General features: G+C 44.0%; 2 protein-coding genes and 1 long non-coding RNA gene across 3 annotated transcripts in view; 2 read left to right on the top strand and 1 right to left on the bottom strand.

The window, feature by feature from the left end:
* Window positions 1-589: 589 nt before the first annotated feature.
* On the bottom strand, window positions 590-10926 carry LOC143804757 (uncharacterized). Its single transcript, XR_013221106.1, has 2 exons — window positions 10886-10926; window positions 590-1179 (listed from the first exon to the last, which is right to left on the bottom strand). It is a non-coding gene; the product is annotated as an uncharacterized LOC143804757 (long non-coding RNA).
* LOC143804739 (acyl-coenzyme A amino acid N-acyltransferase 1-like) overlaps window positions 6882-25152 on the top strand; it is a 57625-nt gene continuing 39354 nt past the window's right edge. Inside the window, exon 1 of the mRNA XM_077283138.1 lies at window positions 6882-6944. The gene's annotated coding sequence lies outside the window, so the exon portion shown is untranslated. The remainder of the gene's footprint in view (window positions 6945-25152) is intronic.
* LOC143804742 (acyl-coenzyme A amino acid N-acyltransferase 1-like) overlaps window positions 6896-25152 on the top strand; it is a 509727-nt gene continuing 491470 nt past the window's right edge. The window contains exon 1 of the mRNA XM_077283144.1: window positions 6896-6944. The gene's annotated coding sequence lies outside the window, so the exon portion shown is untranslated. The remainder of the gene's footprint in view (window positions 6945-25152) is intronic.

Below are 25152 nucleotides of genomic sequence, written 5' to 3'. Positions count from 1 at the left end.
AACCCAAATCCAGGATCATCCTGCTGTATCCAGGATGGTTGGTACCTATAGATTTATTTTTTGTTCATTCAGCTATAGTTGTAGCAGCCACAACTTTTTCATTTTTTACATAAGCTTCACAATATGAAATCTTGCTTTTTTGCAAGACGAGCTGTAGTTACTTTTTAATTGCTATTTTGCCAAGCACGTCAATAAGGCCTGACAGAGCGAAGACGGGAGAGATCACGTAGATCCCACCACTGCCACCAATTTGTCAGGAATAACAGCAGGAGGAATTTCGCAGATCCCGCAGCTGCCACCAATCTGTCAGGGAGAAATAATGCAGTTCCCACAGCTGTCGCTGATTTGTCAGGGTACGCAACTCTGCTGCCTCCAATCATCAAGACAATTATGAAATTGACTGACGAATGATAGTCAAGGCCGTTGCTGTTTCCCCTACTAAGTCAGTTATTGGGGAACACACAGTGAATGTACACTATGGTTCCAAAGTTTAGGGTCACCCAGACAATTTTATGTTTTTCATGAAAACTCATATTTTTATTAATCAAATCAGTTGCCAAATGAATTGAAAATCTAGTCCAGACATTGAAAAGGTTCGAAAAAAAGATTTTTATTTGAAATAATAATTTTCTCCTTCAAACTTTGCTTTCGTGAAAGAATGCTCCCTTTGTAGCAATTACAGCATTGCAGACCTTTGGCATTCTAGCAGGTAATTTGCTGAGGTAATCTGGAGAAATTTCACCCCATGCTTCCAAAAGCCCCTTGATGAGCACTTTTTGCGCACCATACGGTCAAGCTGCTCCCACAACTGCTCAATGGGGTTAAGATCTCGTGCCCATATTAGTCTTTTCCTTTTATTAGCCAGTCTCAGATATGGCTTTTTCTTTGCCACTCTGCCCTGAAGGCCAGCATCCCGGAGTCACCTCTTCAATGTAGACGTTAACATTGGCGTTTTGCATGTACTATTTAATGAAGCTGCCAGTTGAGGACCTGCGTCGATTTATCAAACTTCAGACTCTAATGTACTTGTCTTGTTGCTCAGTTGTGCTGCGGGGCATCCCACTTCTCTTTCTACTCTTTTTAGAGCCTGTTTGTGCTCTTCTCTGAAGGGAGTAGTGCACACCATTGTAGGAAATCTTCAGTTTCTTGGCAATTTCTCGCATGGAATAGCCTTCATTTCTAAGAACAAGAATAGACAGTTGAGTTTCACATAAAAGTTATTTTTTCTGGCCATTTTGAGAGTTTAATGGAGCCAACAAATGTAATGCTGCAGATTCTCAACTAGCTCAAAGTAAGGTCAGGTTTATAGGTTCTCTAATCAGCCCAACTGTTTTCAGCTGTGCTAACATACTTGCACAAGGGTTTTCAAGGGTATTTTAACCATCCATTAGCCTTCTTACACAGTTAGCAAACACAAAGTACCATAAAAACACTAGAGTGATGGTTGTTGGAAATGGGCCTCTATACACCTATGAAGATATTTATTGCATTACAAACCAGACGTTTGCAGCTAGAATAGTCATTTACCACATTAACAATGTATAAAGTGTATTTCTGAATCATTTCATGTTAGCTTCATTGGAAATAACTGTGCTTTTCTTTCAAAAATAAGGACATTTCTAAGTCACCCTAAACTTTGGAACAGTAGTGTAAGGTATATAAACCTCCGATTACAAATACATGGAATATACAAATATAACACAGTACAGTCACTGTCAACGCCACAATAACAAAAGGACCTTCTAGCTGTCACCACCAATAATTTATATAGGCCAATTAAACACTGATTACACATTCAGCTTATGGCTTCAGTAGTGCAATTTACAGAGCCAAAGGAACTATGATATTGAATTTTATATAATAATTCTGGAAAGGTAGGCACTGCAGTGTTCATAAAAATATACAAAAATGATACGAAATGGGAACAAAACAGTATAGTATATACAATCACATGAAATAAAAGAGAAAACGAGAAAAATACTACACCTGTATCATGTAAATGGCTCAGAGCTTAGCAGAGAGAGGAAATTCTCTTAGGAAAATGGTCAGGACTACAGCAGCTGTACCTTCCAGGATTGACAAGTTACAAAAACCCAAACTCAAATTTTGATTAGATTAATGTTACTCCCACATATCTCCCCTTGCTGAGCTCATATGGGGGCTCGCCGAGGGATGTGCTAGGTCTTTTAGAAGAACTTTCAGGATATCTTCGCCCCTGGAAGTCCCAGGCAGTAGATATTGTCATCATGTTTGTTATTGCAGTTTTACCTTTCTTTAGACATGAAACATGGCATGGATAACATTATCCATCTGGCTGCGATTAAGTTGGAGGCATTTGGCTAGTATTACAATGATGTGAGCGAATGCGTTATGTTCATTTCTTCACTACAATGCCAAAAATATATCTTTCTATCAGATCTATGCAAACCCCAATATTCATCACTGACCACTAGATCCAGTGAGTCTGAAATAATTCCTTTTAGCAAAGAAAACTGATTCGTTTGACCAGAGGAAGCCCCTGTATGTCTCCACCTCTGACTATACGAATCTTATCCATTGTTACAACGACCTGTTAACTGCAGGAGGTCCTACTTCAATGGAGGTTGAAGTATTAGCTCTTTCTCAATTCCCAAGTTATAAATAATTCCATATGTCCAATATGAGACAGAGGTGCTGCATTTTCAGTTAAAAAACATTAACCCCTTCATGACCTTGCCCTTTTCCGTTTTTTCATTCTTCCTTTTCGCTCCCCTCCTTCCCAGAGCCATAACTTTTTTATTTTTCAGTCAATATGACCATGTGGGGCTTGTTTTTTGCGAGACAAGTTGCACTTTTCAACGACATCATTGGTTTTAGCATGTTGTGTACTAGAAAACGGGAAAAAAATTCCAAGTGCGGTGAAATTGCAAAAAAAGTGCAATCCCACACTTGTTTTTTGTTTGGCTTTTTTGCTAGGTTCACTAAATGCTAAAACTGACCTGTAATTTTGATTCTACAGGTCATTACGAGTTCATAGACACCAAACATGTCTAGGTTACGTTTTATCTAAGTGTTAAAATTTTTTTCCAAACTTTGCTAAAAAAAAGAAATTGCGCACTTTTCCGTTACCCATAGCGTCTCCATTTTCCGTGATCTGGGGTCGGTTGAGGGCTCATCTTTTGCGTGCCAAGATGGCATTTAATGATACCATTTTGATGCAGATACGTTCTTTTGATTGCCCGTTATTACAGTTTAATGCAATGTGGCGGCCACCAAAAAAACGTAATTCTGGCGTTACGAATTTTTTCTCGCTATGCCGTTTAACGATTAGGTTAATCCTTTTTTTATTGATAGATCGGGCGATTCTGAATGCGGCGATACCAAATATGTGTAGATTTTTTTTTAAATTGTTTTATTTTTAATTGGGCGAAAGGGGGGTGATTTAACCCCTTAATCCCATTGGACGTACTATCCCATCAAGGTGACCTGGGACTTAATTCCCAGTGACGGGATAGTACGTCCAGCGCGATCAGCCACACTCACGGGGCTAACTATCGCAGCTGACATCTGGCACTATGTGCCAGGAGCGGTCACAGACTGCCCCTGGCACATTAACCCCCGGCACACTGCGATCAAACATGATCGCAGTGTTCTGGCGGTATAGGGAAGCATCGCACAGGGAGGGGGCTCCCTGCGGGCTTCCCTGAGACCCTCGGAGCAACGCGATGTGATCGCGTTGCTCCGAGGGTCTCTTACCTCCTCCTTCCTGCAGGCTCGGATCCAAAATGGCCACGGGGCTGCATCCGGGTCCTGCAGGGAGGTAACTTACCAGCGCCTGCTCAGAGCAGGCGCCGGGAAGACTCCCTGCTGTGCCTGTGTGATCGCTGATCTGACAGAGTGCACAGCAAAGTGTCAGATCAGCGATCTGTCAATATAATGTGATGCCCCCCCCCTGGGGCAAAGTAAAAAACTAAAAAAAAAATATTTACATGTGTAAACAAACAAAAAAAAATCCTAAATAAATAAATAAAAAAAATATATCGTTCCAATAAATACATTCCTTCATCTAAATAAAAAAAAAAAATTAAAGTACACATATTTAGTCTAGCGGCGTCCGTAACGACCCGACCTATAAAACTGTCCTACTAGTTAACCCCTTCAGTGAACACCGTAAAAAAAAATAAAAAAACGAGGCAAAAAACAACCCTTTATTATCATACCGCCGAACAAAAAGTGGAATAACACACGATCAAAAAGACAGATAAAAATAACCATGGTACCACTGAAAACGTCATCTTGTCCCGCAAAAAACGAGCCACCATACAGCGTCATCAGTGAAAAAATAAAAAAGTTATAGTCCTCAGAATAAAGCGATGCAATAAACTTCTGTGAAGCACTTAATGGGTCAAAGTGCTCACCACACATCTAGATAAGTTCCTTAGGGGGTCTACTTTCCAAAATGGTGTCACGTGTGTGGGGTTTTAATGTTTAGGCACATCATGGGCTCTCCAAACGCAACATGGCGTCCCATCTGAATTCCAGTCAATTTTGCATTGAAAAGTCAAACGGCGCTCCTTCGCTTCCGAGCTCTGCCATGCGCCCAAACAGTGGTTTACCCCCACATTTTGGGTATCAGCATACTCAGGACAAATTGTGCAACAACTTTTGGGGTCCATTTTCTCCTGTTACACTTGGTAAAATAAAACAAATTGGAGCTGAAGTAAATTTTTTGTGAAAAAAAATTAAATGTTAATTTTTTTTAAACATTCCAAAAATTCCTGTGAAATAAACTTCTTGAATGCGGTTTTGAGGTCCTTGAGGGGTGCAGTTTTTACAATGGTGTCACACTTGGGTATTTTCTATGATATAGACCCCTCAAAATGACTTCAAATGTGACGTGGTCCCTAAAAAAAATGGTGTTGTAAAAATGAGAAATTGCTGGTCAACTTTTAACCCTTATAACTCCCTAACAAAAAAAAATTTAGTTTCCAAAAATGTGCTGATGTAAAGTAGACAATGTCACTTATTAAGTATTTTGTGTGACATATCTCTGTGATTTAAGGGCATAAAAATTCAAATTTGGAAAATTGCTAAATTTTCAAAATTTTCGCCAAATTTCTGTTTTTTTCACAAAGAAACGCAGGTAATATCAAAGAAATTTTATGACTATCATGAAGTACAATATGTCTTGAGAAAACATTGTCAGAATCACCGGGATCCGTTAAAGCGTTCCAGAGTTATATCCCCATAAAGGGACAGTGGTCAGAATTCTAAAAATTGGCCCGGTCATTAACGTGCAAACCACCCTCGGGGCTTAAGGGGTTAAACTTTTATATATTTTTTATTTTTTTCACATTTTTTAACACTTATTTTTTTTTTTACTTTTGCCATGCTTCAATAGCCTCCAAGGGAGGCTAGAAGCTGGCACAACTGGTTCGGCTCTGCTACATAGCAGCAATCATCAGATCGCTGCTATGTAGCTGAATTGCAGGCATGCTATGAGCGACGACCACAGGGTGGCGCTCACAGCAGGCCGGCATCAGTAACCATAGAGGTCTCAAAGACCTTTATGGTTACCATCCTGACACATCGCCAACCCCCGATCATGTGACGGGGGTCAGCGATGCGATCATTTCCGGCTGCGCGGCCGGAAGCACCGGTTAAATGCCGCTGTCAGCGGCATTTAAAGGGAACCTGTTACCCCCAAAATCGATGGTGAGGTAAGCTCACAATCATCAGGGGCTTATCTACAGCATTCTGTAATGCTGTAGATAAGCATTCGATGTTACCTGAAAGAGGAGAAAAAGAGGTTAGATTATACTCACTTAGGGGTGGTCCCGCTGCGGTCCGGGTCCGATGGGAGACTCAGGTCCGCTCCGGAGCCTCCCATCTTCATTCCATGACGTCCTCTTCTGGTCTCAACGCCACGACTGCCGCGCAGGCGTACTTTGTCTGCCCTGTCGATTTCACCCACCGCTATTGCGGGCACATGCTGCTGTTCAAAACAGCTGACATGCCCCAGCTTTGAAGTGGGCTCAGCGTCGGAGCCCACATCAAAGCAGGGGACCCGACCTCTGCAGTAATAGTACGGCAGAGGTCGGGAAGGGGTTAAACTCACTGTTTCATACAGTATCTGCACCAATTGTGCATCAAGTAAAAGAATAAAGGCATAGAAAAAGAGCAGCAAAAACTCAATAATACGAGAAGATTGTTATTGCGTCGTGTGGTGTGGACAACAGCAGAAAACATACAGATAAAAAAAAAACTAATCCAGCATTTACACTATATATGATGAAGCCTCAGTGTTATATGTTTACATTTTCCAATGGGTTTAATGAAGACAAAAATCAATCCTGCCATCTTTTACATCATTCCCCTATGACTGTATATAATCACTGTCCACTGTATTGTACGGGTTGTTACGATTACAGGAATATGTCTATTATTTGCTGATAGTATGATATTTATTTATTTTTTTAAAAATGCACTAAAAATGTAATTCTTGTAATTATTTTTCACTTTTTTTAGCAATTTTATAGGAAGAAAAAAAAACTTTGACTTTTATTTACCGCAACTCTATAGCTACTCTATATAGAAATGTATTTGGTATATGGAGGTGCAGCTCTATGTACCAGTAGAATCTACCTGTAGAAGATGGGACTATATACTACACATTCAAGTACAGAAAACGGTCCTATACTTGTCATTGCAGCCTGTGGCTCTTAAGTCTTGCTGCTTCCTTTAATGCTACAGGTTGAGTGTTTGAATCCCAGGAAGACCAGACTTCAAGAAAAGAGAATAAAGAGAATAATGAGTTAATTAAATGAATGCAAGTACATGTGTACAGAGCACAAAAAAGCCGGGTCCTCCCCTGGAGGAGAAACTATTTATCAGTAACAGATCAATCTGACAGGTAACAAGACATCGCAGACTTCACTGCACAGCAGGAGACGATACACCGAACAGTGAGTAAAAGTCGACTCGTGACACAGCCCTGGGCAACAAAGACAGCTCCCCTAAATTGAGACTGTCCCACTGACATTGAGTGCACTCCATACAGCTTAGTGGTATACAGCTTGCAACTGGGAGTGATTGCTGTGATCAGAGTTAGCTCTGTTCACAACAGCTTAATCTTAGACGCCGCTGTATCATGCCCCAATATTGTTATATATGTTCAATTATATCAGAGCTGTTCGCTACCTCTCTATGTTTGCATTATATTAATGTCGCCATTGCAGATAATGCACATAAGCATGATAGAATATAGAAACGATTCCTATCTGCAGAGTGTTGTATGCATGTTCTGCATTGAGGTTATAGTTAAGAGTTAAAGGGGTTACCAGGACTTTTTTTCTATGGGGCTGAGAACTTATCGGTAAGTAGTTGCGGGAGCTGACTATACAGCTGTGTGATGGTCTCTCCCAGGTTACAGCGGTCGCAGAACGTTTTGTGCCTTATAATTATATGGGCTCACATCCGCTCCGCCCCATCACATTCCACTGGGCTATGCTGCCCTCATGCTTCCATGTGCAACATGTGTGACTGTAAGTCCCAGGCTTTCCTCAGAACGGTCATTATGATCAGTATCTGAGCGGCTGCTGAGAATAGGAATCGGACCGCGCTGTGATATAGGATTGCTGTTATGGAAAACTAAATGTTATTGTTGCTGTGCAATAATGACATCCCACTCTGTGTCCACTCCTGAGGGTCGCCATTACACAGTGGGTGCCCAATTGCTGCCCTTTGTTTTATTGTTTGTGGACACAGGGGAAGGATGCGTGATACCTAGGGGATGCCCATTAACTAAGCGATTGTAGAGAAAAGATGCAGACCATGTTTAGACTGAGCCCAGATATTTGTTCAGATACATATATTGATATTGATCCAGATAGATCTATCCAGATCTATTTACATAGTAACATAGTAACATAGTTATTAAGGTGGAGGGAAAACTTTAAGTCCATCTAGTTCAACCCATAGCCTAACCTATAGTACTTTATATAAGTGGTGCACTCCTGCACATCTCATGAAAAAGGGGTGCAAAACCTGGTCAGTAATATGAATACCAGAAATACGAGAGAAAAAGACTAGGCCAATAACGGTATGCACACCCATAAAGTATACGAAAATATCAAAAATGTTTAATTACACCTCAAAAAGGTGAGGTGTAATTAAACATTTTTGATATTTTCGTATATTTTATGGGTGTGCATACCGTTATTGGCCTAGTCTTTTTCTCTCGTATTTCCCATAGCCTAACCTAACATGCCGTAACATGTTGATCCAGAGGAAGGCAAAAAAAACCCATGTGGTAAAGAGTAAGCTCCACACTGGGGAAAGAAATTCCTTCCCGACTCCACATACGGTAATCAGACTAGTTCCCTGGATCAACACCCTAACAAGGAATCTAGTGTATATACCCTGTAACATTATACTTTTCCAGAAAGGCATCCAGTCCCCTCTTAAATTGAAGTAATGACTCACTCATTACAACATCATACGGCAGAGAGTTCCATAGTCTCACTGCTCTTACAGTAAAGAACCCGCGTCTGTTATTATGCTTAAACCTTCTTTCCTCCAGACGTAGAGGATGCCCCCTTGTCCCTGTCTCAGGTCTATGATTAAAAAGATCATCCGAAAGGTCTTTGTACTGTCCCCTCATATATTTATACATTAACATAAGATCACCCCTTAGTCTTCGTTTTTCCAAACTAAACAGCCCCAAGTGTAATAACCTATCTTGGTATTGCAGACCCCCCAGTCCTCTAATAACCTTGGTCGCTCTTGTCTGCACCCGCTCCAGTTCAGCTATGTCTTTCTTATACACCGGAGACCAGAACTGTGCACAGTATTCTAAGTGTGGTCGAACTAGTGACTTGTATAGAGGTAAAATTATGTTCTCCTCATGAGCATCTATGCCTCTTTTAATACATCCCATTATTTTATTTGCCTTTGTAGCAGCTGCCTGACACTGGCCACTGAATATGAGTTTGTCATCCACCCATACTCCCAGGTCTTTTTCATTGACAGTTTTGCCCAGAGTTTTTGAATTAAGCACATAGTTATACATCTTATTACTTCTACCCAAGTGCATGACCTTACATTTATCCCCATTAAAGCTCATTTGCCATTTATCAGCCCAAGCTTCTAGTTTACATAAATCATCCTGTAATATAAAATTGTCCTCTTCTGTATTGATTACCCTGCAGAGTTTAGTTTCATCTGCAAATATTGAAATTCTACTGTGTATGCCCCCTACAAGATCATTAATAAATATGTTAAAAAGAAGAGGGCCCAATACTGACCCCTGTGGTACCCCACTGCTAACCGCGACCCAGTCCGAGTGTGCTCCATTAATAACCACCCTTTGTTTCCTATCCCTGAGCCAGCTCTTAACCCACTTACACATATTTTCCCCTATCCCTATTATTCTCATTATATGTATCAACCTTTTGTGTGGCACCGTATCAAAAGCTTTTGAAAAGTCCATATACACTATGTCCACTGGGCTCCCTTGGTCCAGTCCGGAACTTACCTCTTCATAGAAATTGATCAGATTAGTCTGACATGAACGGTCCCTAGTAAACCCGTGCTGATACTGGGTCATGAGGTTATTCCTCTTCAGATACTCCAGTATAGCATCCCTTAGAATGCCCTCCAGGATTTTACCCACAGTAGAGGTTAAGCTTACTGGCCTATAATTACCAAGTTCAGTTTTTGTCCCCTTTTTGAATATTGGCACCACATTTGCTATACGCCAGTTCTGTGGTACAGACCCTGTTATTATGGAGTCTTTAAAGATTAAAAATAATGGTCTATCAATGACTGTACTTAGTTCCTGCAGTACTCTGGGGTGTATCCCATCCGGGCCCGGAGATTTGTCAATTTTAGTTATTTTTAGACGCCGACTTACTTCCTTGTACTTCATGCTGGGTTAAGCAGGTGACACTTAATGGGGAATTTTCGTATTTGTATTTAGACTGGTACATGGAGCAGAAAGAAGGAAAATTAATTGGGAAATTGACAGGAGCAGCTCATTTGGAATTGAAGTCCTGGTCCCATTTTGAGAAAAGAACTGTTGAGCAAATTCTCTAGAGATTAAGCACTGCCTTTGATACCCAAACAGAATTAAAAATGTTTTTTGGCAGAAGACAGAGGCCTGATGAGTTATCACAGTTGCAGTAAGCCAATGAGTCATTATTGGACTCTATTCATACTGTGCATTCATTCTTGCAATACACCGGTGGCTCCTCTCTTTCATCTGGGTACTGCACTGGACTTACCAATTCTCTTTGTCTGGCCTCCTGGTCTTGTTGTTCCAGTGTATCCAAGTCATCACTCCTCTATGTGCCCTACCACCCTCTGTCTCAATGCCCTAGGTCCATGTGTCTACCCTGTCCTGCAACTTCATGAATCCAGCTCACCAGATAGCCTAAGAGGAGAATACTGAAAACTGTTCTTCTCCACACAAGAACTGGACTCCCTAGAAATTCTGGGAAACTGTATAAACAGCGAGCTAGTAGACATGACTTTGTTGGTTCAAAGATCCATTGACCCAACTACACATTAGGGAGTACTCCAAAGTGTTATACCTAGGCACCTAAGACAATGCTGGAATTTTGTCTATCATGACTGATCTGGGCATTTTAGAAAATTAGTGGAAATGTAGTCAACGATCACCAGAAACGGTTGCATTGAAAGTATATCATGGTACTAAAGGGTCTTGTGCCTGGGGAGCAGAGAATGGCACATAGAGGCTCAAAAAAGGTATGTGAGGGGCTTTACAGTGACAGAAGTAAGGCATTAGTACAGCTTTCTTTTAAAGGGAAAGGCAGTAGAAACCTTTTTTAACTTCCAGGTTGTATCTAGTCTATGGGCAACTTTTAAAGCTCAGCTGTTACATTACCTGACTATCTGCAGAGTCCAGATAACCCATAAAAAGGTTTTTAATACTCACTTATCACACAAGACAAACAGAGGCAAGGTTTTTCCTCTGAAAAAGATCCCAAGGCTGTTAAGGATCTTCAGCCTCAAGCAGCGACATAAATCATATGACTCATCCCATGTAGACGTCTTTGTGTAATTCTCCCATCCCTCCATTAGCATTTTATTAGGATGTCACATGCATAACAGTCAATCAAAGTCATCAGTTGTTTGGCAGCTCACTTCACAAGTCTCCATCTGGCAAGGACACGGCTCCATAACAGGACAATATTTTCAGGTTCCTCATCTGAGATGCAAGAAACTGTCCAGAGATTTCGTTTTTGTTGACTCAGCTGCATGATTTGCGGCTACTAGACAGCCTGAAGACGTGGGGATTCCCTAGCAACTAGGCAACCCCCACATGTACTCAGGCTGGCTAGCAGCCTTAAATCATGCAGCTGAGTCAACAAAAACTAAATCTCCGAGCAGTCACAAATACTCGGAGACCACCCGAGCGTGCTCGGGAAAACCCGAGCAACGAGTATACTTGCTCATCACTAATCTTAACCTATGTATATTACCATCTTTGGTGATAACAAGGTTAATATTGATATCCATTATTTATGGTGGCCTAGGATGGTATAGCATTCTTTAGTGTACAGTATATTATAGCTTGATAGGATATACCGTATTTCTTGCTTTGTAATACGCACTTTTTTCCCCCAATATGGGGGGAAAATGGGGGGGTGCATCTTACAAAGCGTGCATGCCTTACCGATACTGTGGGTGTAGGCCGCAGGCTGGGATGAGGGGGTGTCCGGGTGTCTTCGGGTGCCCAGCGGTTGCTGGCCGGTGCTGTGGGCGTCTCCGGTGCCCAGTGGTGCTGCGTGGTTGTCCAGGGCTGCCCGGGGATCTGCCGACATTTTGAAACAGGCCAGAGCCCTGGTAATTCCACGGTTCTCTGTGCGTGGGCAGTGGACTCCGGGAATATGGCCGCCGCCGGGGGCGGCGCAAGTGTAGATGGTGATCTCGAGACCAAGACCTCGCGAGATGAGATCTCAGCTCCGGACACCCACGCTGCACTTCTGGGAACCGGAGACACCCGCAGCACTGGCCAGCAACCACCGGGCACCCGGAGACACCCGGCAGCAGCACCAGACATGCACCAGCACAAGACCCCCGCACCAGCGTGCCGCACATCGGAGCCCCCCCCTCATCCTAGCCTATGGTTTGCAGCATCACCCCACTCCTGCCTCCTCCAGCAGCGAGATTGGAACCCTGCTTCACCGAACCCACCACCCCCGGTAAGCAATAAGATGCATGGTTTATAAGAAGCACCACCACTTTATTAAAAAATATTTTTTTCTTATTTTTCTCCTCAAAATTTAGGGTGCGTCTTATAATCTGGAGCATCTTATAATCCAAAAAATACGATAGTTTAGGGTGGTGAATGGGTTAGTGGTGTACTTCTCCTTGCCCTGCTTCATTTAAAATTCTCTGTCTGCAATCACCATAAGGGGAAGCTATCGTAAATGATGTATAGATATAGAAAAGGTCTAGCTAAGTTATTAAAACGAGAAGCTAGTCAGCCTCTTTCTCATATAGCACATACACTCACTGGCCACTATATTAGGTACACCTGTCCAACTTCTTGTTAACACTTAATTTCTAATCAGCCAATCACATGGCGGCAACTCAGTGCATTTAGGCATGTAGACATGGTCAAGACAATCTCCTGCAGTTCAAACCGAGCATCAGTATGGGGAAGAAAGGTGATTTGAGTGCCTTTGAACGTGGCATGGTTGTTGGTGCCAGAAGGGCTGGTCTGAGTATTTCAGAAACTGCTGATCTACTGGGATTTTCACGCACAACCATCTCTAGGGTTTACAGAGAATGGTCCGAAAAAGAAAAAAAATTCAGTGAGCGGCAGTTCTGTGGGCGGAAATGCCTTGTTGATGCCAGAGGTCAGAGGAGAATGGGCAGACTGGTTCGAGCTGATAGAAAGGCAACAGTGACTCAAATCGCCACCCGTTACAACCAAGGTAGGCCTAAGAGCATCTCTGAACGCACAGTGCGTCGAACTTTGAGGCAGATGGGCTACAGCAGCAGAAGACCACACCGGGTACCACTCCTTTCAGCTAAGAACAGGAAACTGAGGCTACAATTTGTACAAGCTCATCGAAATTGGACAGTAGAAGATTGGAAAAACGTTGCTTGGTCTGATGAGTCTCAATTTCTGCTGCGACATTCGGATGGTAGGGTCAGAATTTGGCGTAAACAACATGAAAGCATGGATCCATCCTGCCTTGTATGGAGCATCTTTGGGATGTGCAGCCGACAAATCTGCGGCAACTGTGTGATGCCATCATGTCAATATGGACCAAAATCTCTGAGGAATGCTTCCAGCACCTTGTTGAATCTATGCCATGAAGAATTGAGGCAGTTCTGAAGGCAAAAGGGGGTCCAACCCGTTACTAGCATGGTGTACCTAATAAAGTGGCCGGTGAGTGTATATCATGTACTGACACAAAAAGCTGATTTTTTGTACAGGAAATGGAGCTACCCAGACTAGTAGTTAATGAATTTGTTTGGAAAGCGATCGCCAAAGATAAATTCGGAAAGAATATAGCACATTCGGATTCGTGATCAGAAACACAAGCAAAATTTTATAAAATTGGTAACATTTGGTAAAAGTGCGGGAAAATATTTGCATTGCCACAAAAGTATTTTCAGCACTTTAGCAACAATAATGGTGGTGTATTCAGGGCCGGCATTAGGGGCAGGCAGACCAGGCAGCTGCCTGGGGCCCTGCTCCTCCGGGGGCCCCCAGCTAGCGGCAAGTCACGCAGCCGCTCTGGGGCCCCTGTGAGGCAGTGGGGCCCGTCTGCCGCCAGCGTAGACTCCCCCGCCGCATTGAACTATACTGGCGTCTGCCGGTACAGTTCAAAGCAATGATGGAGGAGAGAGCGTCACCTGATGCCCCTTCTCCCATCATTCCCCGCTCTGCCTCTGACACAGCGGGTGCGCATCATCGCGTACTCACTGTGTGCCAGGCATTGCAGCTGCAGCCGCCGACACAGGAGCAGGGAGCAGCGCGGGCTCGGGGAGAGGTAAGGAGCTTGTGTTTTTTTTTTTTGTTTTTTTTTACTGGACTGTGGGGCCATTCTCGGGAGGAGAGAGGCGGGGAGGGAAGGGGGGATGTGGACAGTGCTGTATACTACTGTGGGCTCTGCTGTATAGTACTGTGGGCAGTGCTGTATACTCCTGTGGGCTGTGCTGTATACTCCTGTGGGCAGTGCTGTATACTACTGTGGGCTCTGCTGTATACTACTGTGGGCTCTGCTGTATACTACTGTGGGCTCTGCTGTATAGTACTGTGGGCAGTGCTGTATACTCTTGTGGGCTGTGCTGTATACTCCTGTGGGCAGTGCTGTATACTACTGTGGGCTCTGCTGTATACTACTGTGGGCTGTGCTGTATACTCCTGTGGGCTGTGCTGTATACTACTGTGGGCAGTGCTGTATACTACTGTGGGCTCTGCTGTATACTACTGTGGGCTGTGCTGTATACTGCTGTGGGCTATGCTGTATACTACTGTGGGCTGTGCTGTATACTCCTGTGGGCTCTGCTGTATACTACTGTGGGCTCTGCTGTATACTACTGTGGGCTCTGCTGTATAGTACTGTGGGCAGTGCTGTATACTCCTGTGGGCTGTGCTGTATACTCCTGTGGGCAGTGCTGTATACTACTGTGGGCAGTGCTGTATACTACTGTGGGCTGTGCTGTATACTACTGTGGGCAGTGCTGTATACTACTGTGGGAAGTGCTGTATACTACTGTGGGCAGTGCTGTATACTACTGTGGGCTGTGCTGTATACTACTGTGGGCTGTGCTGTATACTCCTGTGGGCAGTGCTGTATACTACTGTGGGCAGTGTTGTATACTCCTGTGGGCAGTGCTGTATACTACTGTGGGCTCTGCTGTATAGTACTGTGGGCAGTGCTGTATACTCCTGTGGGCTGTGCTGTATACTACTGTGGGCAGTGCTGTATACTACTGTGGGCAGTGCTGTATACTACTGTGTGGGCAGTGCTATATACTCCTGTGGGCTGTGCTGTATACTCCTGTGGGCAGTGCTGTATACTCCTGTGGGCAGTGCTGTATACTACTGTGGGCAGTGCTGTATACTACTGTGGGCAGTGCTGTATACTACTGTGGGCAGTGCTGTATACTACTGTGTGGGCAGTGCTGTATACTACTGTGTGGGCAGTGCTATATACTACTGTGGGCAGTGCTATATACTACTGTGGGCAGTGCTGTATACTCCTGTGGGCAGTGCTGTATACTCCTGTGGGCAGTGCTGTATACTACTGTGGGCAGTGTTGTATACTCCTGTGGGCAGTGCTGTATACTACTGTGGGCTCTGCTGTATAGTACTGTGGGCAGTGCTGTATACTCCTGTGGGCTGTGCTGTATACTACTGTGGGCAGTGCTGTATACTACTGTGGGCTGTGCTGTATACTACTGTGGGCAGTGCTGTATACTACTGTGGGCAGTGCTGTATACTACTGTGGGCAGTGCTGTATACTACTGTGTGGGCAGTGCTATATACTACTGTGGGCAGTGCTGTATACTCCTGTGGGCTGTGCTGTATACTCCTGTGGGCAGTGCTGTATACTACTGTGGGCAGTGCTTTATACAACTGTGGGCAGTGCTGTATACTACTGTGTGGGCTGCTCTATAAACTACTTTGTGGGTTGTGCTATATACTGTATAACTGTGTGGGCTGTGCTATATACTAAGTGGCTGTGCTATATACTACTATATGGGCTGTGCTATATACTACTATGTGGGCTGTGCTATATACTATGGGGGTATATTATATTCTATGGGGAGGCTGTGTTATATAATATGTGACTGTGTTATATATTTGGGGGTACATTATACATTATATTCTATGGAAGAGGCTGTGTCATATACTATGGGGGGCTGCATTATATTCTGTGGGGGGCTTTATTAGATTTTATGAGGGATGATTGCATCATACCCTTTGATGGGGCTACATTATATTCTATGGGGAGGTGGACTGTATTATATCTTGTTCGGGGCTACATTATATTCTATCGGGGGCTGTATTATATTTATATTCCTTGATGGGTGATTGCATCATACTCTATGAGGGGGCTACATTATACTATATGGGGGGGCTGCATTATATTCTATGGGGAGGTTACATTATACTCTGTGGGGGGGTTACATTATACTCTGGGGTGGCTGCATTATACTCTGTGGGGTGGTGGCTGCATTATACTATATGTGGGCTGAATTATACTGTATCGAGGACTATGGGGAATACATTATACTATATGAAGAACTATGGGGTGCATTATACTATGGGAAGTGAATTGTACAACATGGATGACTATGGCGGTGCATCATACTATATGGAGCACTGTGAGGAGTGTATTATGCTATATGGAGGACTGAGGAGTATATTTTAATATATGTAGGACTGTATTATACTATATTGAGGACTATGGGAAGTGTATAATACTATATGGAGGATTATGAGGAGTGTATTATACTATATGGAGGACTATGGGACACATTATATTATATGGAGGACTATGGGGTGTGCATTTTACAATATGGAGACTGTGGTGCCCATTATAATATATGGAGGACTATGGGGTGTATTATACTAAACAAGCAAAATGCTGCATATTCATTGGGTGATTGGATTGTTTATGCCGGAATACAAATCCTTGTTCTCAGCAGCACATCGCTGGTGTAAACTGTAGATGTGCTGCTGATAACATGATACTGTATGGTGATCTGTTAGTGATCTATTAGTGATCGTTCTGTCCCCTTCATTCTTTCTCAGATGGTGGAAAGAGGCCGGGAAACAAGCGTCCAACGACTTCAGTATTGTAGATCACGCTCGTTTAGCGGCCTGAGATCAGCTCATGTAAATACAACCGAAATGCTTCTGTGTGATGTGCAATATGTTAGCATTTGGGGCCCCATTTTAAACTTTGCCTACGGCCCCACTTTGCCTAAAACCGGCCCTGGGTGTATTATGAGCGTTTGGCACATGTTTGATGAGGGGAGGGGGTTTGCAGAGCTCAGTGGCACGGCGTTCTTGTAAACAGTAATTTTTTCCACCTAACTTTATGTGTGCACATTGCGGCTAGCCAATCAGGGCGCAGGAAACACCCACAATGTCCTGACACTACAGCTGGCTGCTGAAATAACATGTCCCTCTCCATATAAATAGCGGATGTTATTTAACGCCATTTTGATACTGTAACAGAGCAGAGAGGCTGCTCATGATGCTGGCACTGTTAGCAGCAAGATTTTAGCTAGTTAGCTAGGCGATTGTATATCAGTCAGATAGTGTAGCTAGCTAGTGTCCAGTGTGGCTGTTAAATTTACCTTCCAACAGTTTTTTTGGGGGGCCAATACTGAGGTCCACAGACAAAGCCAGCAGGGCACATGTCCTATAAGTGGTTGTTCACTGCTTCTATTGTGCTCCAGATTCACCCAGTGTCTGACGAAGATAACAGACTGTTTAAATATGTGGCCTTTTTAAAAAACAAATTTCAACCACAAAATAATGAGTATAACAAGGCTAGCAGACAAAACAGTGCAATTTATGCCTGCAAAGCGTGGATTTTGACACCACAGATACACTGGGCGTCTGACGGAGATAATAGACTGTTTAAATAAGTGGCCTTTAAAAAAAAAAAAAAAAAAAAAAATTAAACCACTAAATACTGAGTAGACCAAGGCTAGCAGACAAAACAATGCAATTTATGCCTGCAAAGCAATGATTTTGACACCATAGATACATCGGGCGTCTGACGGAGATAACAGACTGTTTAAATATGTGGCCTTTAAAAAAAAAAAATTAAACAACTAAACACTGAGTAAATCAAGGCTGTTATGGACTGGTGATTTAGGAGCGACATGCGACTAGCTCTGAGCAGGTGGTAACTATACAGACCGCAGTTCCTGATCTTAACACAACACTAGCAGTAGCCGTGGGATGTTCCTGTCACTCCCTGGACACCTCGTCACAGCCGGAGAACTAGCTACCCCTAAAGGTAGAAACAGGAAAGATATCTTACCTCAGAGAGAGACCCCAAAGGATAGACAGCCCCCCACAAATAATGACTGTGAGTTGAGAAGGAAATGACATACATAGAATGAAACAAGATTTAGCAAAGGAGGCCACTTCTAGTTAGATAGATAGTACAGGATAGAACACTGTGCGGTCCGTAATAAAAACTAGAAAAAGTCCACCGCAGAGAAATGCAAAAATCTCCACACCTGACTAAAGGTGTGGAGGGCAAAATCTGCTGCCCAGAGCTTCCAGCTTAGCTGAATAGATCCATACTGATAAGCTGGACAAATGAGCAAAACATAGAATGTGCTGAACAATAAAGTCCACAATAAGAGGACTGCAAAAGGACAAGCAAGGACTTATCTTTGCTGAACAGGTCAGAGTGTCAGGGAAATCCAAAAGAGCCGTGACTCCAAGCAGGAACAATTGACAACTGGCATTGATTGAGGGATAAGGCCAGACTAAAATAGCCGAGCCAGAAAGACGATCAGTGGAAGCAGCTGCTGATGCTAAATCCAAGAAGCAGCCATACCACTCAAAACCACCAGAGGGAGCCCAAGAGCAGAACTCACAAAAGTGCTACTTACAACCACCGGAGGGAGCCCAAGAGCGGAATTCACAACACAAGGCTAGCAGACAAAAAAATACAATGTATGCCTGCAAAGCGAGGATTTTGACACCACAGATACACCAGGCGTCTGACGGAGATAATAGACTGTTTAAATATGTGTCCTTTAACCCCTTCATGACCTTGGGATTTTCTGTTTTTCCGTGTTCGTTTTCAGCTCCCCTCCTTCCCAGAGCCATAACTTTTATATTTTTTTGTCAATATGACCATATGAGGGCTTATTTTTTGCGAAACAAGTTGTACTTTTGAACGATATCATTGGTCTTAGCATGTTGTGTACTAGAAAACGGGAAAAAAAATCCAAGTGCGGTGAAATTGCAAAAAAAGTGCAATCCCACACTTGTTTTTTGTTTGGCTTTTTTGCTAGGTTTACTAAATGCTAAAACTGACCTGCCATTATGATTCTCCAGGTCATTACGAGTACAAAGACACCTAACATTACTAGGTTATTTTTTATCTAGGTGGTGAAAAAAAATTCCAAACTTTGTTAAAAAAAAAAAAAAATTGTGTCATTTTCCAATACCCGTATCGTCTCCATTTTTCATGTTCTGGGGTCGGTTAAGGGCTTATTTTTTGCGTGCCGGGCTGACGTTTTTAATGATACCATTTTGATGCAGATACGTCTTTTTGATCGCCCGTTATTACATTTTAATGCAATGTTCTGGCAACCAATAAAACGTAATTCTGGCGTTTTGAATTTTTTTCTCGCTACGCTGTTTAGCGATCAGATTAATGCTTTTTTTTTATAGATTGGGCGATTCTGAACGTGGCGATACCAAATATGTGTAGGTTTGATTTTTTTAAATTGATTTATTTTGAATGGGACGAAAGGGGGGGTGATTTAAACTTTCATATTTTTTTAATTTTTTCACTTTTTTTAACTTTTTTTTTACTTTTGCCATGCTTCAATAGTCTCCATAGGAGGCTAGAAGCTGGCACAACTTGATCACCTCTGCTACATAGCAGCGATCATCAGATCGCTGCTATGCAGCAGAAATGCAGGTGTGCTATGAGCGCCGACCACAGGGTGGTGCTCACAGCTAGCCGGGATCAGTAACCATAGAGGTTTCAAGGACCTCTATGGTTACTATGCAGAAGCATCGCTGACCCCCAATCATGTGACGGAGGTCAGCTATGCGCTCATTTCCGGCCGCCCGGCCGGAAGCGCCGGTTAAATGCCGCTGTCAGCGTTTGACAGCAGCATTTAACTGGATAATAGAGGCGGGTGAATCGCGATTTCACCCGCCGCTATTGCGGGCACATGTCAGCTGTTCAAAACAGCTGACATGTCCCGGCTTTGATGCGGGCTCACCGCTGGAGCCCGCATCAAAGCGAGGGTTCTGACCTCGGACGTACTATCCCGTCCGAGGTCAGAAAGGGGTTAAAAAAAAAATTAAACCACAAAATAATGAGTAGAACAAGGCTAGCAGACAAAAAAAATACAATGTATGCCTGAAAAGCAAGAAGTTGGAGACCACAGATAGACCAGGCGTCACACGGAGATAACAGACTGATCAAAATGTGACCTTGATTTTTTTGGGCCCACCAAAATTGTGTCAATAAGTAGGCTATGACACTAAAAAAAAAATTGGAGTACTAAAATTGTAAAATATTTAGTGCAATGATATGCGATGTGTGTGGCGTACAAATCACAGTGTTAAATATAACAACTGTAGCTAAATATTTTTTTGCCAGTTACAAATTTTTTGGGCAGCAAAATGGTGTCCAAAAATGTTGTAATACACTCCAAAAAATAATATAGTACTAAAAAAAAGGCCAGATTTTTCTGTGCACTCGCATCTGATGCCTGGGACAAAAAAAAACATTTAAATTGTTAGATTTTCATGCTCTTGTATTGCAACGACCTGGCTGTAGTCTGTAGCGTGCGTGACCAAGCAAATAAATGTAGAAAACAGGGGGCTATGGAATGCTTTCTAATAAAATTAGCAGGTATAAGTTGCAAAAAAAAATTGCCACGGATACCTGCAGCTACGTATATATAAAATATGCAGCAGCAGACAGGAATGGAGCTTTTTGACGTATGTAGTGAGACCTATATACTCACATACAGTGCCTGACGGCCTTGCACTGAAGTGGATATGTGCACATAGACTCCCCTGCCTACCTAGCACTGCAATCTATGTACCCCCGAATTAGACCTAAAAAGGACTCTTGGTTTATCAGGATTTGTGGATTGAACACAAGTAGACCCACACTAACTAATAAATGTAAGAATCTGACCCTATCTCAGCAGCAGCTCTCCCTACACTAGCTGAGTCAGCAGCAGAATGCGGCGACCAGGGCGGTGCCAGGTCTCTTATAAACCCGTTGATGCTGTGCGGCCAGCCAATCACTGTAATGCCACAACAAAGATGTATTACAGTGCATGATAGACAATCCCTGCATGCTGACTGGCACTCTCAAAAGTGCCAAAATTAAAAGGAGGAGACCTGAGCTCCCAACGAATAATTCAGGAAATATTTGGGCGAGTACCGAGTAGTGGCGAGCACGTTCGCTCATACCTAGTTATTATTAGTAGTAGATTGAAGATGGTGAAATTCAAGCTAAGTTTGCTATGTGTAGGAGAATAGAATCTTTTACGTGAGCCCAATTGCACAAATGAGGGTTTGCTGCTGTGCTGACACAGGGTGGAGTAGGCTGAACACGACAAGCTGCTGGACTGTGACAGACAGTGGCATATCTAGGGGGGGCAGCCGGGGCATTTGCCCCGGGTGCAGCCGGCAGGGGGGCGCAGTCGGGCCGCCTAATTCGGCGGTCCGCAGTGTTTCCCCCGGCAGCTGCATTCTGCCACCCCCAGTCTGGGAGTCAGCTGTTCTCTGTGCCGACTGTCAAGAGACAGAGAAGCTGCAGGGCGCCGGCTCCCAACGTGTGCAGAGGTGGAGGGGGGACCCTGCAGAGTGGCTGCAGCGGGCAGGGAGAAATCCCTGCAGCTCCGCTGCCCAGCGATCTGTCTTCCTACTTCCTCTCACACAGACGCGCCGCTGGATGACGTCATCATTCAGCGGGCAGCTGTGTCAGAGGATGGCGATCAGATGCTGCGGCAGAGCACGAGGAGAGGTGAGAGGTGTGTGTGAATGTGTGTATGTGAATGAGTGTGTGTGTGAGAAGGTGTGTGTGTGTGTGTGTGTGTGTATGTGAATGTGTGTGTATGTGAATGCGTGTGTCTGTGAATGTGTGTGTGTGTGAATGTGTGTATGTGTGTGTGTGTGTGTGTGAGAAAGTGTGTGTGAATGTATGTATGTGTGTGTGTGTGAGAATGTGTGTATGTGAATGTGTGTGTGTGAATGTGTGTATGTGAATGTGTGTATGTGTGTGTGTGTGTGAGAATGTGTGTGAGAATGTGTGTGTGTGAATGTGTGTATGTGTGTGTGTGTGAGAATGTGTGTGTGTGTGTGTGTGTGTGTGTATGTGAATGTGTGTATGTGTTTGTGTGTGTGTGTGTATATGAATGTGAATGTGTGTATGTGTGTAGCTCAGTATTGGGTGTGTGTGTGTGTGTGTGTGTGTATCGCGCTGCAGGGGAATGTGCAGAGAAGTTAATGGTGTGTGTGGGGGAGGAGAGGGCAATGATGGGGCTGATGGGGAGAGCGCAATGATGGGGATGGTGGAGGAGGAGAGGGCAATGATGGGGCTGACGGGGAGAGAGCAATGATGGAGATGGTGGAGGAGGAGAGGGCAATGATGGGGCTGAAGGGGAGAGAGCAATGATGGGGATGGTGGAGGAGGAGAGGGCAACGATGGGGCTGACGGGGAGAGAGCAATGATGGGGATGGTGGAGGAGGAGAGGGCAATGATGGGGCTGACTGGGGGGCATATGTCCTTGGAAGGCGGGGGCGCCAAAATGAAATCTTGCCCCGGGTGCCAGAAACCCTAGATACACCTCTGGTGACAGAGGTGCAGGCGGAGATGTTAGGATGGATTGAGAAAGATGGGGTGTGATTGGTATGTAAGATCAGTCAAAACAGCAGGCATATCCAATTCCATATCAGTTGACAGGCTCTCCGTTACCACAAATGTAGGGGGTAAACAATTGGAGGTTCTTTGGCAAGAGACCTGTGTAACAACACTTGCCACGGTGAGGGAGGAGGAAGAATTAGAAGATGCGTGGATCGGGTGGACGGTGGTTGGTGAAACCCGCTACTCTGCATTTTAGCACAGTGACATTACCAGATTAATGCATGTTGATTGTGCATGTGCCAAGTCATGCATGTAGTACTGAAATTATTTCTTCTGCTTTTTACTCTGTTAGGCTGTTTTTAAAAATGTTGACAGATAACATGATTTTTTAGATTTTTTGCTGGTCAGAAAAGAAAACGCAAGTTAGGCAACTGCAGAGCCATGAACACTGCTGTCCACTGCCAGAGATGGGCCACAGGATGCATTGGTTGTCGGGGTTGCATAACTCTGTGTCTACGTAACCTCCTCGTCTTCCTCCTACTTCTCCTCTGCTGAGCTACACAGCTGAATTCCTCTGGGTTTACACCAAGTGTGATCTGACACATCATCGTCATCCTCTCTGTTCTCCCACTCGTCGCCATGAGAGTCACCCTCCTCCTCTTCCTGCCTTCACAGTCAAGTAAAGTCCACAGGCGCCTCAAATATCTTCCTCTCATAACAAATGGATCACCTTCACTCAACAGGGTTAACGTCTGTTGATGAGGGTTTGGTTTATGCTCAGGCCAAACTTCATTCAGCCATGTAACAAAGGGAGAAAAAATGTGGACATTGGTGCAGATGATTTCCTCCTCTTGTCTCTGTGAATCTTTAGAAGTACACTTTCTATGCCCATGGCATACAATGTGTGAATAGATCTGCAGACTTCGCCATATGTGGTTCCTAACAGTCAGTTAGGCACTTGGAGAGTTTTGATGCAGGGCAAAAAAAGGGTAATTGGGGTGCCACCACTGAGGACTGTACTTTGGAGGGAAGAGGAGCAGAGGCCACTTGATACAGACTTGCCATCTACTGGAACACATGTTCTTCTGGACACCCTCTACAAAGCATACCGCTGTACAGCTGCCAAAGAAAGCAAGCGGGGTTGTCACTCCAGTGGCAGAAGTTGTAAAAATGCTGTGAAAATACTAACTGCAGCAAATCAAACCAACTTCTCATCCCTTGTATCATACCTGTCTCACAACCCTAAACAGCTATTCAGTACTTTCAATTCTTTTCTGCGTCCACCAGTTCTCCCTCCCTCTCCTCTCATCTCAGCTGAATACTTTGCCTCATCACCTGTGAACTTGATACGATAACATCCCACCTCATTCCAACCATTTACCACAGTCTTCATCACAAACCGAACCCACCTCTTCAACCTGTCAACAACAACTGGTGTCTTCCATCCTAATTGAAACATATCTCAATCACACCCATCCTCCTAAAACCCACCCTTGACCCATCCATCCTCTGTGTCTACCTATTGCCCCATATCATTTCTCCTCGATGCCTCCAAACTATTGGAACAACACATCCATTTTGAACTGTCTTCCCAACTCTCCTCTTGCTCCCTCTTGTACTGTTTACAATCTGACTTCAGACCGCATCATTCCACTGAAACTGCCCTGAATAAAGTCACCAACGACCTACTAACTGCCAAATGAAAGCAATGCGAGTTTGTCCTCCTCCTTCCCCTGGACCTGCCGTCTGTCTTTGACACAGTGGACCATTCCCCCTTACTTCAGACTTTCTGATCTGTTGACATTACATACTTGGCTCTTTGTTGGATTTCCTCATACCTAACAGACAAGACATTCAGTGTCTCCCACTCACCCCACCTCCTCATCTTGTCCCCTATGTGTCGGTGTCCACCAAGGTTCAGTTGTCGAACCAGGATCTATGCTTAGAGGGTGCACCTGTGTGCCCTCTCCCTCTTAAAGAAACGACCCTCATCAACCTAAGGTATACCCAACCTATAGCTGGGTGACACCTTCTATTTAAGGCTTCTGCCCCAATGTGGAGGTGCCTGAGCTATGTTGTTAGTTTTCCTTGCATACTTGCTACTGTCAGGTTCCACAGGTCTGCCTGTCTGCAAGCCTATCCTGTACCCATCTTCTCTTACCTGTCTGTGCCCTTCTGCTGGTACCTGTATTATCTTTTCTGCCCATCAGCTGGTCCAGATCGTACCTGCCAGTGCCCATCTGTCTAACAGTCCAGCCCACACCTGCCAGTGCTTTTCTGTTCCTCAGCCGGTCTCATCTGCACCCGTGGTTCCAGAGTACCTACAGAGCCTGCCTGCATTTTTCACATCTCCTTTGGGCCATAGCAGCTTTCCCATCTGTAGGGTGTCAGCCACAATATTCTGTAGGTCAGACTATTGTGAATTCCGTTCTGGAGCTCCCTCCTGTGGTTGCTAATGGTATTTTTGTGAGTTCTGCCCTTGGGCTCCCTCTGGTGGTTTCGAGTGGAACTGCTGCTCCGTTAGGTAGCTGTAGCAGCTGCCATCACTGATCACCTTGCCTGGGTTTGTTATTTAAAC

This window comes from Ranitomeya variabilis, chromosome 1, assembly GCF_051348905.1.
Source record: "Ranitomeya variabilis isolate aRanVar5 chromosome 1, aRanVar5.hap1, whole genome shotgun sequence".
NCBI classification, from domain to species: Eukaryota; Metazoa; Chordata; class Amphibia; order Anura; family Dendrobatidae; genus Ranitomeya; species Ranitomeya variabilis.
Note: the sequence above shows the minus strand (reverse complement) of the source record. Positions and strands in the feature narration are given on the sequence as shown.